At 37.6% G+C, this 15,357-nt stretch overlaps 1 protein-coding gene across 4 annotated transcripts in view; it reads left to right on the forward strand.

The window, feature by feature from the left end:
• Nucleotides 1–15,357, forward strand: part of TRPS1 (transcriptional repressor GATA binding 1) — a 280,395-nt gene that overhangs the window by 190,927 nt on the left and 74,111 nt on the right. The window lies entirely within an intron of this gene.

The raw sequence follows: 15,357 nt of genomic DNA on the forward strand, positions 1-15,357 counted from the left end.
AATACAATTATTTCCTCAAAAATTCAGCAGTTCCTATTTCTCACAAGATGCTTAGATATTCTAGCAATGAAACTTGGGCTATTCCTGCTAATTTATATGGCTCACCAGTTACTTGTAAAAATGTATCTAGTTATTGTCCCAATTACCTCCCAAATGTATTTCATGAGCATTCTCACCTCTTTGCTTAGCAAAGTCCCTTTTTAGGAGTTCCCTTGCCACCCCCCCCCCACCTTTTTTTCTACCTAAGGTCAATCTTTTCTTTAAGATCCATAGTCTCTGAAGTATTTCCTGACTAATCCAGCCTCCTTCCCCCAATTTTAAAAATTTATTTCTCAGTATTTTTTTTCAAAGATTTAAATACATATATTAGAAGCCCAGTGAGAACTGGTTTAAAGTTAAAAGACTCTTGACTCTTCATAATCATCAGGCCCTCCTTGGAATATTTCATTTATGAAAGAAAGATCACAAAAAGTAAGTATATTCCAAGGTTATTAGCTTTCCACAATTTCATTTATTTTAAACATTTGAATTAACCACTTTGTGCTTGGCTTTATTCTTCTTTGCTTAACCTGTTACAGGTTGGGTTAACTTGTCCTCTGGATATGTATCATTAGACAATAAATAATTCTAATGGCCTCATTGCTGCTGGGTTCTTGTCAGTAGGGAAGGCAGCATTACCAAGCTTTCCATGAGGCTTTCTGTTGGCACTGTGAGGGGAGAGACCACAGCCAAGCCAAAGCAAAAGGACAAAAGCAAACCAACAGTACTTCAAAATGAGTCGAGTAACAGTAGGATCTGTTAATGGACTGTACACACTCTCTCTTCAGTGGAATATCTTAGAGTCTAAGATTCATGCGTTTAACTCCTTTATTTGGAGGTAAAATCTGGCAAATGCAGCTACCTGTGACATGAAAAAGACAGACACAAAGGTCTCACGAAAGAGGATCGTGAGTAACAAAGCCGCACAAAAAGGAGTTGGAACCAACTTCAGCAAAGTCTAATTATTAAACAGTGGAAGTACAGATGTCTACTCCGTTTATCTTCCAGTTAGCACTTTGGAAGAAAAGAGAGTTGTTAACCATAAACTGACATTCTAAATGATACATTGAAAAATTTTTCTGAAAAGCTAAAATGGAGAATATTTGTTCCAGTATGTTGTTGTTGTTTCATTATGCCGTGTTTGGATAATATTGGAATTGGATTACTGAGTACAAAGGATCTGGCCAGGTTTGTAGTCAAAGAGCTGTCAGTCTATCCTTGATTTAATCTGGATGGAGGAATGATTGATTTCCAGGTTACAAAATTTTGGAAGAATAGTTTTTTTGTTGTTTTTTTTTTTTAGTCCTTGATAGTAATTTAAAGGAAAGTTTCATTAGAAGATAATCACAGTTTCAAATTCCATGAGATTAATTATGTGGTCTGGGAGAATGGAATTATATGGGAATTATATATGCCAACAACCTGAGACTGTTGGCAACAACAATAAAAGATAAACACAAGTTTTAAGAGCAGAAAGGTCCTTTGACTCAAGGAAGGCTATAAAATAAAAGACTAAAAAAATGCTGATTACTGTACTAAATGTACAGCCTCTTTTAGTGGAAGTAGGAATATATACTCTGGGATTCCAAATTGTTAGACTTTTGTTTATTGTCTGTATTAGGAAAAGAGTTACCTTTCTTTACATAAACACACATTTCATACAGATGCATGTATAGGGTATGTTTTTTATGGATTTTAGGATGCAAATTATAATTGAAAGATTATGAATAAATGTAATGGCATAATCAATTATGCTTATTTATCCTCACAATAAAGATATTTTAAATTATCCTCACCTTTTAAGGAAAAATTGTAATACAAAGAATTATTTTACAGACTTACTACTTGCTTATTATAATTTCTGGACTCTATGAGAATTGAAACAGTTAAGAATTCCCTATAAAACTTGGTGATGTCCTGGAAAAATGCCCTTGTTTTATTTAGTAAGATAAAATGTTTATTTGACAGGACCTCTATATGTGCTTTGCACTGATAACTATATAAAAATACAAATGTACAGCAAAATGTAGAGATAGCCATCAGACAAATTCCATAGACATTATTTCATTCTTTCTTCCTCTTCACAATTTATTAGGTAAAAATGGGACATTAGAGGATCAGTGACTTTTCCCTAGCAGAGGACAGAGGGACACAAAACAATACAATGCATCTTTATGTATAGCATAGGAAATGGCTTTAAAAAAAAATAAGCTTAAGATGAATCAAGAAACATTACTTTCTTATAAGGAATTAATATAAGAAAATAAAAAAAATATTGCTAGATTTATAAAAATGGTAAAATACCATGCACTTGCTTTTGAGTGTTTTTAGAAAACAGTTTAAATGATTCAGAAAGCTGTAACTTTAAGGAAACTCTTTTAAAAGGTTGAATTCATACTTCTAGGGATTCTAACAAAAGTGTATTTCCGATAGCATTTATTGTCGTATTCAAAATGTCACAGGCACATTTTTTTCTTCTGCTTAAAGCCACACTTGGCTTTGAAATTAGAACATAATGTGTCCTCAGAGCATCATAATTCATGATCTTTTGATACAAGTAAATGAAAACAAAATGCGTGCTCTTTAATTAATGTTTAAAAATCTCACTCTGTATTAGTAAACCCAGAAATATTTGAATGCCGAACTGAATTCTGTCGTAGGCTGTAAACTTTTTAATTAGAAAAGATTGAATGCTGCAGGAAGAATTCTGCTTCTTTTCTAAAAAGCAGAATGGGGAGAAGCTTTGTTTTTCCTTAAAAACTTGTTGCAAATTTTAAAACCAGGATTCAACCAGAGTTTTAGTTTTGGTTTTGTATGTTGGGAATAACTGGGCAATGTGGCTGCACAAAAATGAAATAAGAAAATACGTCCCCACATGCTGTGAGGAAAAATGCTAGCATTTTAATAGCATCCCATATATCTCATCCGTTTCTAAATGAAAATGTATGTACCACGTAATTCACTTGAGACTAGGTATGTATCCAAGTTTAAACACAGTAGGAGCTGGATATGGATATGAAGACTAAACTAAGTCATATAGATTGTTATCCTGTAGACAAAGGGTGTCCTTATAACGCAGAGTAAAAATCATCAGAATTGTACTCTTAGAGAATAGGAATGCTGTCACTATTAAAAAAAAAAATGTAGAAGTCGTTGTGACATACCAAAAAGAGTATGTAGTTATTTTTATGGGAACATTTTTTAAGTATTGAAACATTCATACCTTAACCTCAACTGTGTGTGTGTGTGTGTGTGTGTGTGTGCTGTCGTGTCCAACTCTTTGCAACTCTATAAACAGTAGCTCACCAGGCTCCTCCATCCATGGAATTTTCCAGGCCAAGAATACAGGAGTGGGTTGCCATTTCTAACTCCAAGGGACCTTCCTGACCCAGGGATCAAACCCATGTCTCTTGTGTCTCTTCCATTGGCAGGCAGATTCTTTACCACTGCACCACCAGAGAAGCCCTACCTCAATTTTAGTAAGCCTCAATGACTTATGAGCTTATTATTTTAATTCTGAATTAAATATCTGTATCATTAAATATCTTATCATTTAAGATAAAATCTGTATCATTAAATATCTTGTCCTCTGCCTTTGTGTATAAATTCTCCAAAGCCATCTTGAATGAAAAGGAAGGATTTGGTCTCTGAAAGATTCAAGAGGGACTGTTTTAAAAACTGTCCAGGGACTTCCCAGGCAGACCAGTGGTGGTTAAGACTTCCCTTTCCGTTGCAGGGGTTGTGGGTTTGATCCCTGATCGGGGAACTAGATCCCACATGCCTCACAGCCAAAAATGAAAAACATAAAACTGAAGCAATATTGTAACAAAAATCAATAAAGACTTTAAAAAGTGGTTCACATTAAAAAAAAGAAAAAAGAAATAATAAATAGCCAGTTACTCACTGGTTGTCTCACTTATACTAAAACTAAAATAAATTGATGGATCGCTTTGACACTCCCCCAACACATACACAATGACAATTTAAAAAGAAAAATAACAATTTTTTAAAAATCAAGAGAAACATGCTTTCTCTTCCTCTTTATGGATGGCCCTGAGGGAGTTACTTTAGCTTTGTGCCTTGTTCCTAGTCCTGGAGGTGGGAAACAGGCTACATTTTGACTTTTAGATAATGGCTTTAGATTCTCTGCTTACACTTCTGCTATTACTATTCACGTATATAAATGAGATCAGATCAGTCGCTCAGTCATGTCCGACTTTTGCGACCCCATGAATCGCAGCACGCCAGGCCTCCCTGTCCATCAGCAACTCCCAGAGTTCACTGAGACTCACGTCCATCGAGTCAGTGATGCCATCCAGCCATCTCATCCTTTGTCGTCCCCTTCTCCTCCTGCCCCCAATCCCTCCCAGCATCAGAGTCTTTTCCAATGAGTCAACTCTTCACATGAGGTGGCCAAAGTACTGGAGTTTGAGCTTTAGCATCATTCCTTCCAAAGAAATCCCAGGGCTGATCTCCTTCAGAATGGACTGGTTGGATCTCCTTGCAGTCCAAGGCACTCTCAAGAGTCTTCTCCAACACCACAGCTCAAAAGCATAAATTCTTCAGTGCTCAGCCTTCTTCACAGTCCAACTCTCACATCCATACATGACCACAGGAAAAACCATAGCCTTGACTAGCCAGACCTTTGTTGGCAAAGTAACGTCTCTGTTTTTGAATATGCTATCTAGGTTGGTCATAACTTTCCTTCCAAGGAGTAAGCGTCTTTTAATTTCATGGCTGCAGTCACCATCTGTAGTGATTTTGGAGCCCAGAAAAATAAAGTCTGACACTGTTTCCACTGTTTTCCCATCTATTTCCCATGAAGTGGTGGGACCGGATGCCATGATCTTCGTTTTCTGAATGTATATAAATAGTTCTTTCATTTGTTTCAGTTTTACTTCTTCACTTAAACTATTGCAGCTGTTACAACTTTTATTATTTTTTATGAGGAAAAAAATGTCATTAGTTGATAATCACTTGACCCGTCACATGAGTCAGGGCATCATGTCGTACGTAGCCTATGAGGTTTAGGTACATTGCTTTTGGGAACGTAGTAAGCCACACCTGATTGTGTCATGAAACAGCTAAACTGTTCCCTTTGCTACTAATATTACTAGGAGCTGAAATGAGGCATTAGGAATAGTCTCCTTTATTGTGTATGTCATTTTTACCACTTCATATTTTATTAGCAAATTTATGATGGTGAACCAGCTTTTCTCAGTATATGAGTAATTAGGAAGTTGTGGAAGCTGAGAACGGTAGCACACATTTTTATTAAAACTGGAAGTGAGTTGTACCATTTGCAAATTTCAATTTATGCAAGCAGGTTAATACTTTATTGGATTTATCTGAAAGAATTAATTTTCAGACTCATTTTTTAACGTCATTCATGTCAAAGCCATGGCTATAATTGGGTTATAAAGATGTCTCCATATGTGGAAAGGCAATATTTCTCAATTTTTTTAGTCCATGCCCTTTTCTTTTTGATGAATATCAAAATCCTCATCTGTTCCATTACTAGACTCTCTATCCATGTTCCAATCAAGAACCACTATTCCTAATGTTTAATAAATACCAGAAAACACAAACAATCCATTGAGAGTTTTTTAAAAATAATCTGTTACTCTTGACCTCAGATTTACAGTAACATCTTCCAGTCTGCTACCTTTGTTTGTATGAGAGAAATAGTGTTTCCTCTATAGAGTACCTTTAACAACAATAGAGAGTTTGGTATCAATAGTAGTCACTACTGATTTTTTTTTAAAGAGTGAATAATAAAAATAGTAGCTTATTTTCACATAGTGTTCTCTATTGTGCTCCATTCTAAGCACTGTACATATATTAGCTTTTTGCTTTCTGAGAACCCTGTGAGGCAAGTCTTATTACTAGACTCATTTTATCCATGAGGAAACAGCTATGGAGAAGTTTGTTTCAGGTTTGTATTCTGATTTTGTTTCTTTCATGTGTATTACCTTTTCTTCAGTCTTTCTTGCACAAAAATTCAAATTGTGCTGTACTCTGACTCTCTTTTCTTCTCCTCCATCTCTCATCTGTCATTTTCTTCTCCTCCATCTCTCATCTGTCATCTTTCTTGCTTATTCAACAGTGCTAGGCTTTGTGACAGTGAACTTAGCACTGTCTTACATGATTTTTTTTTTTTTTTTTTTTTTTGCTTTTTTATTTTCTGCTTTTTCTCAGAACATTCAGAAAACTAAGATCATGGCATCTGGTCCCATCACTTCATGGCAAATAGATGGGGAAACAGTGGAAACAGTGGCTGACTTTATTTTTCTGGGCTCCAAAATCACTGCAGATGGTGACTACAGCCATGAAATTAAAAGACGCTTACTTCTTAGAAGGAAAGTTATGAGCAACCTAGATAGCATATTCAAAAGCAGAGACATTACTTTGCCAATAAAAGTCCGTCTAGTCAAGGCTATGGTTTTTCCAGTGGTCGTGTATGGATGTGAGATTTGGACTATAAAGAAAGCTGAGCAGCAAAGAATTGATGCTTTTGAACTGTGGTGTTGGAGGAGACTCTTGTGACTCCCTTGACTGCAAGGAGATCCAACCAGTCCATCCTAAAGGAGCTCAGTCCTGGGTGTTCATTGGAAGGACTGATGTTGAAGCTGAAACTCCAATACTTTGGCCACCTGATGTGAAGAGCTGACTTATTTGAAAAGACCCTGATGTTGGGAGGGATTGAGGGTAGGAGGAGAAGGGGACGACAGAGGATGAGATGGTTGGATGGCATCACCAACTTGATGGATATGGGTTTGGGTGAACTCCGGGAGTTGGTGATGGACAGGGAGGCCTAGCATGCTGCAGTTCATGGGGTCGCAAAGAGTCTGACATGACTGAGCGACTGAACTGAGAGCTCCTTCAAGGCATGCTGTTTGTCTCATGTATATCTATTACTAGCCATGTGCCTGTCACGTAGGGTTTACCCAATGAAGATTTGTTTGCATGAATGGACTGCAGAGATTCCACTACCCTCTAAGGTAGAAATGAACATCTCACAGTGTGATAAAAAGGACAGTGGAATCTAGTCTTTCAATTATGTCACAGTGAATTTCTCCTCTTTCATTCCCCCTTGCTGACCATAGGCCTCTTTCCTTCTCTCTCTCCCCCCACCCTTTTGGCCTTGTCACATGGCATGTGAGATCTTAGTTCCCTGGCCAAGGATTGAACCCGCACCCCCTGCAGTGGGAAGCATGGAGTCCTAATTCCTGGACTGCCAGGGAAATTCCTTTCCTCTCTTTTGATGCAGTGCCTGTGGTCTATTACCTGGCCTTCCTGGTCTCTCTATTCTGTCCTGTCCTCTCAGCAATTTCTGCCAGATAATGTTCCCAAATCATACGACGTTCTAGCTCAAACCCTTCTGATGACTCAGGCTGTGACTTAGATTGTCATGAGCTATATTTCCTATGTCCATGCCTTGTTCCCTCAACTCTACACTAAAATCTGGCAAGTATTATGGCAAAATTCTTTACCATTTTCCTCCAGAGTGGCCATACATCATATTGATTATATCAGTTGACAGCAATGTATTTCTGTACCTATTCAGAAAGCATGGGATACATAAAAAGCTAAAGAAGCAGTATAGCCCAGGGAGAGCACAGGAAGAGCTCAACTCGGTGCTCTGTGATGACCTAGAGGGGTGGGATGGGGGTGGTGGTGGAGGGAGGGTTCAAGAGGAAGAGGATATATTTATGCGTGGGTGCCTGCTAAGTTGCTTCAGTCATGTCTGACTCTTTGTGACCCCATAGTCTGGACTGTAGCCCACCAAGCTCTTCTGTCCATGAAATTCTCCAGGCAAGAATATTGGAATGGATGGCCATGCCCTCCTCCAGGGGATCTTCCTCACTCAGGGGTTGAACCCACATTGCTTGTGTCTCCTGCATTAGCAGGCAGGTTCTTTACCATTCGCACCACCTGGGAAGCCCAGATATATGTATACATATAGCTGATTCACTTTGTTATACAGCAGAAACTAACACAACACTGTAAAGCAGTCATACTCCACTTATAAAAACGGAGACAATTATAAGTGAAAACTAAAGAATCATATTACTTTCCTACTGCTGTGTAGCAAATGACAGATTAGCAGTTTAAGATAACATAAGTTTATCCTCTCACAGTTTCTGTAGGTCAGGAGAGTGGATACTCTGCTTAGGGTCTAACGGAGCTGACACTGAGGTATTATCTGTAGCTGTGGTTTTCATCTGGACTCAGAGACTTCCTGTGAGCTCACTGGCTGTTGATACTTCATCTCTCTGCAGCTGTAATCCTGAGGTACCATTTTCCTTCTATTCTTAGCTGTTGGCCAGGGACCACTCTCAGCTCTTAACTGGCAGTTCCTTGCCCTGCAGCCTCCATGAATGTTTGGTTTCTTCTAGGCAAGGTGGGCTACATGTATCTGAAATTTTCTTCTGAGACCAGCCAGAGAAAGCTCTTTGTTTTTATAGGACTGATGTGATTAGCTCAGACTACCTGGATAATCTCCCCATCATAAGGTCAACTGATTTGGGACTTTACTTACATCTGCGAAAGCCCTTCGCAGCAATACCAAGATCAGTGTTACTGAGTGACCAGAGAAGGTGTGTGTCAGTCAGGGCAGCCAGGAGTTCTGGGGGGTCCAATTTAGGGCTCTGCTTATTCCAAAGAGTTCCAAATTCCATCGTCTCACAAAGAAGTGTAGTTCTCAGGATAACGGGTTCTTCGAGACTTCTTTCATTCAATTAGTATTTCTGGAATTTCTCTTAAATACATCAAGCACTACTCTAGGAGTTTTTGAAGTCTCTTCCCATGAGATAAAATTAGAAACTAATATAGAGTGTGTGTGTGTGTGCGCTCAGTTGCTCAGTCTAGCAATAATTAAATGAGTTTTGTTACTGTTGTTTAGTTGCTCAGTCATGTCTGACTCTTTGCGACCCAATGGACTATAGACTGCCAGGCTCCCCTCTCCATGGAATTTCCCAGGCAAGAATACTGGAGTGGTTTGCCATTTCCTTCTCCAAGTTATCTTCCTGACCCAGGGCTCTAACCTGCATCTCCTGCGTTGACAGGCAGATTCTTTACTGCTGAATTACTGGGGAAGCCCTAACTAATATAACATCTTCCCTCAAATACCAAATTTTGAAGATGGTATTGTAGAAAGTGTTATTTTACAGAAGTAATACATTTGTGATGTTAATTTAGTTGAAGCTGAATCACCGAAGTATTCTCAAGAATACTTTTATGATATATTTCAAAACAAATAACATGAAAGCAATACTCTAAACAACTGAAAGGAAACAGGACAAGGATTTAGGAAACCTGACCTCTAGTCTCTGTTTTCATCTTGTGGGTAATATTCGAAATGTTTGTAATATCTTGATACTATAGATATTTCTTCTGTTGTATTGACTTGCTTCTCCCAGGTTAGTGTTACAAGACTAAAAGTTGCAAATCTATATGCAATATTGACTATTCTCACTTCTATTCAATCTTTAAATATTGAATATTAGATATTTAAAATGAATATACACATATTATGATAATACGTTTACTTATGTTTTCTTTGTCAGAACCTTATTTTAGGCTTAAGCTAAAAAATATCACATGCCATTGCTCATTATGTTGAAAATGAAGAATGCTTAGATTTTCTAGCTGGGAAGTAGTCTCCCTTGTTTTGAGATACACAGATGTTGGTTTAATTTAATGAAAAAAAATGCTTTCACTGTATAAAAGATTTGACTTTTGAGGAAGGCAATGGCACCCCACTCCAGTACTCTTGCCTGGAAAATCCCATGGACGGAGGAGCCTGGTGGGCTGCAGTCCATGGGGTCTCGAGGAGTTGGACACGACTGAGCGACGTCACTTTCACTTTTCACTTTCCTGCATTGGAGAAGGAAATGGCAACCCACTCCAGTGTTCTTGCCTGGAGAATCCCAGGGCTTGGGGAGCCTGGTGGGCTGCCATCTATGGGGTCGCACAGAGTCGGACACGACTGAAGTGACTTAGCAGCAGCATCAGCATAGCTGACTTACAATTAAAAAAAAAAAAAAGATAGGTAGTCCCTTTCCACATATACCTACAGTGTGTATCTACAAAGGTTTGGGAACCAAACAGACCAGAATTTAAATATTGACTTTGCTGCTCACTAGCTGAGTGAACTAAGGCTAGTTTCTTGTCTCTGAGTGTAAATCACATCTGTAAAATGGTGATAGTTATTTCTTTATCATGGGATAGTTAGAATGAAATATAAAGGTTTAGGTACCTAGCATGATGTCTAGGACATTCTAATGACAAATACTTTATCATTTCCCACCACCTCCTATCTTTTATAAGTCATCGTCATATGTCTATTTTGATAACAAACTCTTTATTTATTAGCAAATAGTTACTGTTTATTCTGTGTTGAGATGTACGTGTTACATAAGACTTGGCCTCTGCCCACAAAGAGGACTAGACCAGCTTCTATGCAAGAAATTCAAGACAGTGAAATAATCCTCATGAAAATGTCAAATTGCAACTGCTTATTACAGAAGATAGTAAATTGTATTACAAGTTACATTGTTCACATGGAAATAATTACTTTAGTCTTCTTTCTGGGTTTTGCCATGGCTTTCCATTCATTTTGGTTGCAGTTAAGGTGGGGTTCTTTCATCTGAAATGCCCACAGGATATGGATCCTGGCTATTTAAGTTATATTCTTATTTCCTTTGCTGCTGGAACTGTGTTGATGGTCAACTGATGCTGTTTTCATACTCTCTGGATTTGATGTTTGATGAAAGGAGCCAAAAAGAATTCAAAGGAGTTACCTTGCCTTAGGGACTTCCTTCTATTAAATTGATGTCTTCCAACTTTGCTGGGATTTGAAAAACACTAAAAGGCCCATGTTTATGCACTTTTTGACTTGAAAGTTGGGAGGTGGGTGTGCTCTCCTAGTAACGTGCTGTTTGCAAGAGAAGATGTAGCCATTACTCATGATTTAATGCATTGTCTCTTGCCGTAAGGATTTTAGATATTCTTGGTAATTAGACCGAGGAAAACTGCTCTGTAAACTGCAAAATTAATTCTTTATTACCATGAGATTTTTGTGTCAGAATTGACCTGTACATTAAATTATGGTTTAGTGGAATCAGTGTTCATATGGAGGCTTGAGTTTTATCTTACACATAACCACAATGTGTCAAGCTAGGACTCTAAATGTCCAAATATATATATGGTTACCCTCATTTTTAATCATGCATTTTTTTTTAATCCCTATTGAATAGTTAGTTTTCATTTAAAACTGATAGTCAAACAGCAAAGTTAATGACCTGATTTGGGGAATGTCCTGGTGAAATATACCAGTTTGGTGTCCTGACTGAGCCCCTCATTTATGGTGACTCTTTAGCCCAAGGATTCTTTATCTCTCTGTCTTTCCTTAGCATTTTCTGAAATATATGAAAAACACTATCCTATCCTGCCCTATATTGTGTTTATTTGTATCATTATACTTTCTTCCTGATCATATTGAAATTTCCCAAGAACCGTCTTTCATCTTTGTATTCATCATAGCGCCTTTCATAGCATTTCATCTGAAGCAGTACTCAGTAGAGTATTTTTTCATCAGACCCTTAAGGGTAAAGTTTGATATTTGAAGTATACCAAAACATTTTAGAAAAACTCAGAGGAAAGAAAAACAGTCACTTTCTCAGCAGATGTACGTATTCAGGTTTCCACTGTGTCCCTGAAAGCCGTCCTAAACATGGTCCATTTCTGTTCTGCAAATAGTAATCCTCTTTATTTGTGATGAGCCAACAGGAGCTTCACACAGTGAAAGTAGTTGCTCATACTTTGGCATGAATCGAGTTCTCATCATCGTTTTTATGCCCTAGTTTTCGGATGATCCAGTTCAGTTAGATGAGGTGCTCTAATGCTTAAGTTATGAAACAATCTTGCTTTAATTTCCAGCATATTCTCCCACCCTTGTGATTGTTAAGGACAAATAAATAGTACAATTGGTATTGGAATTTTTGTGGGAGAATGGTTGAGATTGCTTAAGATCAAAGGACTGTTTGGAATAAAATGAGGGATTGGTAAGCAACTCTATGAGCTCCATGTCCTAGCACCAGAAAAGTTTTAAGACAAATTGAAATTTAAACTCTGTGTTATTGGATGAATAGTGCTAATACTTGGCTAGGGTCATACTTTGCTTCTTAATTTGTTTCATTAATTCTCAGCAGCAGCCAGCCTTTTGAAGAGTTATATGTAAACCTGAAATTTTTGATCTAAAAATAGGCAAACAAGTCAAACCTGTCTATATCTTATTTACAAAATAGTTACCTTTCTCTGAATCTGTCCTTTCCCTTGATTCTTGGGGGAAAGGAATGGTACTTAGAAAAATATCAACAGCAAATAAGAAAAAGCAAATATCAACACATTGCAAATAATAAATCACACCTAATATTTCTCTTTGTGGTGGTGAAAAAGAAGCATAGCATTTGATATTTTATTTTAGTCTAAAATGCTTAAAAATATTTTGTAGTCAACCTTTTTCCTAACCAATGTTAATAAATCTGTCTACTTATCTTAATGGTTGAAATGCACATAAATTTAGTGTTCTTATTGAATCAAATCATTAGCATGAAAAAATTACACAACAGCAAGTCCTGTTAACTAATTAATTGGCTCTTCAGAAGAGGTTCATCACATAAGAATATTATCATTTATAGAAAGGAATCTTTTCAAAGAAGACTTCTATTTAAAACTTGTTAATGAAAGGAATTTTAAAAAATAGATATATACATATGTAGAAATTGTTTCTGAGGGTTATGTATGCATCCTTAACATGCATTAGTCATAGTGAGAGATTATGAATTAAGATAGTTTCCCAATTTGATGGAATGTTCCAGGTTTTTGATCTTTGGAAGCATTAAGTAGAATAAAGGAAAAACAAATGAATTAAAAGGAAGAAATTCAGTCCTGGGTGTTCATTGGAAGGACTGATGTTGAAGTTGAAACTCCAGTACTTTGGCCACCTAATGCGAAGAGCTGACTTGTTTTAAAAGACCCTGATGCTGGGAAAGATTGAGGGCAGGAGGAGAAGGGGATGACAGAGGATGAGATGGTTGGATGGCATCACCGACTCAATGGACGTGGGTTTGGGTGGACTCCGGGAGTTGCTGATGGACAGGGAGGCCTGGCGTCCTGCGGTTCATGGGGTTGCAAAGAGTCAGACATGACTGAGCAACTGAACTGAACTGAATTTACCAGATTAAAAACTCAGCATGCCTAGAAGCCATCAGGTTTGCCATGCCTTATAACATTGATCCTTCATATTGAAATTAGCCAGACATAGAATATAATCTGTTAACTGACATTTTCCCTTCTAAACTCTATAAATGAATTTGGACACTTGGATAGCCAATTTCATGTTGAGTTCTTATGTATAAACATCTTAATAATAATAGCTGCCACTTATTGAACACTTCCTTTATGCTGAGCACTCTGCTAAGTGGTTTGTATAGTATTTCATTTAATCTTCCTTTTAAAAGCTATAGATTAGGTGGAGCAGCTCAGAAAGGAAACATGACTTTCCTAACATCACATGCTTCTAAATGGAATTAAGATTTGTGTTGCTAGTGATCTGACTTACATGTTCATCTTCAGTCTGAGCAAAAGAAAATCCCTCAACATGTTTAAACTTATTCATCTATATAAAACAAATGGAAGTAAATGCTATGGAATTTAAATGTATAAATATGAATAAAACTATATCCCTCTTCCACCTCTCAATGGTTTCTAGCTCTGCTTCTTTGGAGAGTTGAAAATCATCACAGGGTCTGAGCACTGGAAAGTTATTTAGTCCTTTCTGCCTACAGCACTATTGTAAGGACTTTGTGATGTCATGATCAGATGCTTTTGGGAGGAATCTTCTAAGAAATACATTTGGACTTTATGTCATGTTTCCATTGCTTATTTTTCTGGCTTCAATTATTTATTAAATGTGAAATCTGTGACAAGTTTACCGCTTCTTAATATAAAAGCTTTTTCTTTGCTACCCATTTATTCCTGTAATATATAGATAGATAAATAGGTATCTTAGCTGTCAGTGGTTTATGATGCCATTAAATATAGAGAAATACACATAAAAAGGGGTATGTTAGGTATGTATACTCAGTTGCTCATTCATGTCCAATTCATTGTGACCCCATGGACTGTAGCCAGCCAGGCTCCTCTGTCCATGGAATTTTCCAGGCAAGAATACTGGAGTGGGTTGCCATTTCCTACTCTGATATTAGGCATAAGATTTTAGAAAAGATAAAGTTCTTCGAGAAATTCACAGAGGTCATATTTTGTGTGTGTGTGTGTGTGTGTTTAAGGACTTCCCTGGTGGCTCAGACGGTAAAGCGTCTGTCTACAAAGCGGGAGACCCGGGTTCGATCCCTGGGTCGGGAAGATCCACTGGAGAAGGAAATGGCAATCCACTCCAGTACTATTGCCTGGAAAATCCCAGGGACAGAGGAGCCTGGTAGGCTACAGTCCATGGGGTTGCAAAGAGTCGGACACGTGTTTAATACTGATCATCAGTATTTCTAGATCAGAAACATTTCACAAGGAAAGGAGGTATTTTCCCTTGATTTTACTTTCTTCTTCATACAGATCACTGTATTTTTTTCCTATGTTAAGCAGCTCCAGGCCAGGTACTTTGTACTCCCAAAATCTTTTCCAAGTCAAAGGAATCTTTAACTCAATACTTTCTCAACTGAATAGTGATATCTGTCTGCTTGTGCCTTTTACACTAGACTTTGAGTTATGTAAGATCAACATTTGACTCACTCATAATCTTGGGTGAGTGCTCAATTAGTGTTTGTTGACTCAGTGGGTATTTATTATTTTAAATAATAAGTCTTTTAATTGTGTGCATGTGTCCTTGCTAAGCTACTTCAGTCATGTCCAACTCTATGCTACCCTATGGACCATACCCCACCAGGCTCCTCTGCCCAGGTGTGAATACTGGAATGGGTTGCCATGCCCTCCTCCAGAGGATCTTTCTGACCCAGGGATCCAACCCGTGTTTCTTATGTGTTGGCATTCAGGTTCTTTACCACTAGTGCCACCATACTTAATTTTTTTAAACTGTCTTCTTACATAACTTGAAAAGATAAACTCAAGTCAGGGAATTCTGCCTGGTGTGTTATTTTATTTTCATAATGCTAGGGCCTTGCACATAGTGTATGTTCAAAACCTGTTAGTTGAAAGTTAGCTGAATTCCATTTTCAAAGCAGAATTTCCTAACACGTCTTCTGTGCCCATGTAGAAAATCTTTGAGGTTCACCTACAAGC

The sequence above is a fragment of the Bubalus kerabau genome, chromosome 14 (assembly GCF_029407905.1).
Source record: "Bubalus kerabau isolate K-KA32 ecotype Philippines breed swamp buffalo chromosome 14, PCC_UOA_SB_1v2, whole genome shotgun sequence".
Lineage (NCBI taxonomy): Eukaryota > Metazoa > Chordata > Mammalia > Artiodactyla > Bovidae > Bubalus > Bubalus kerabau.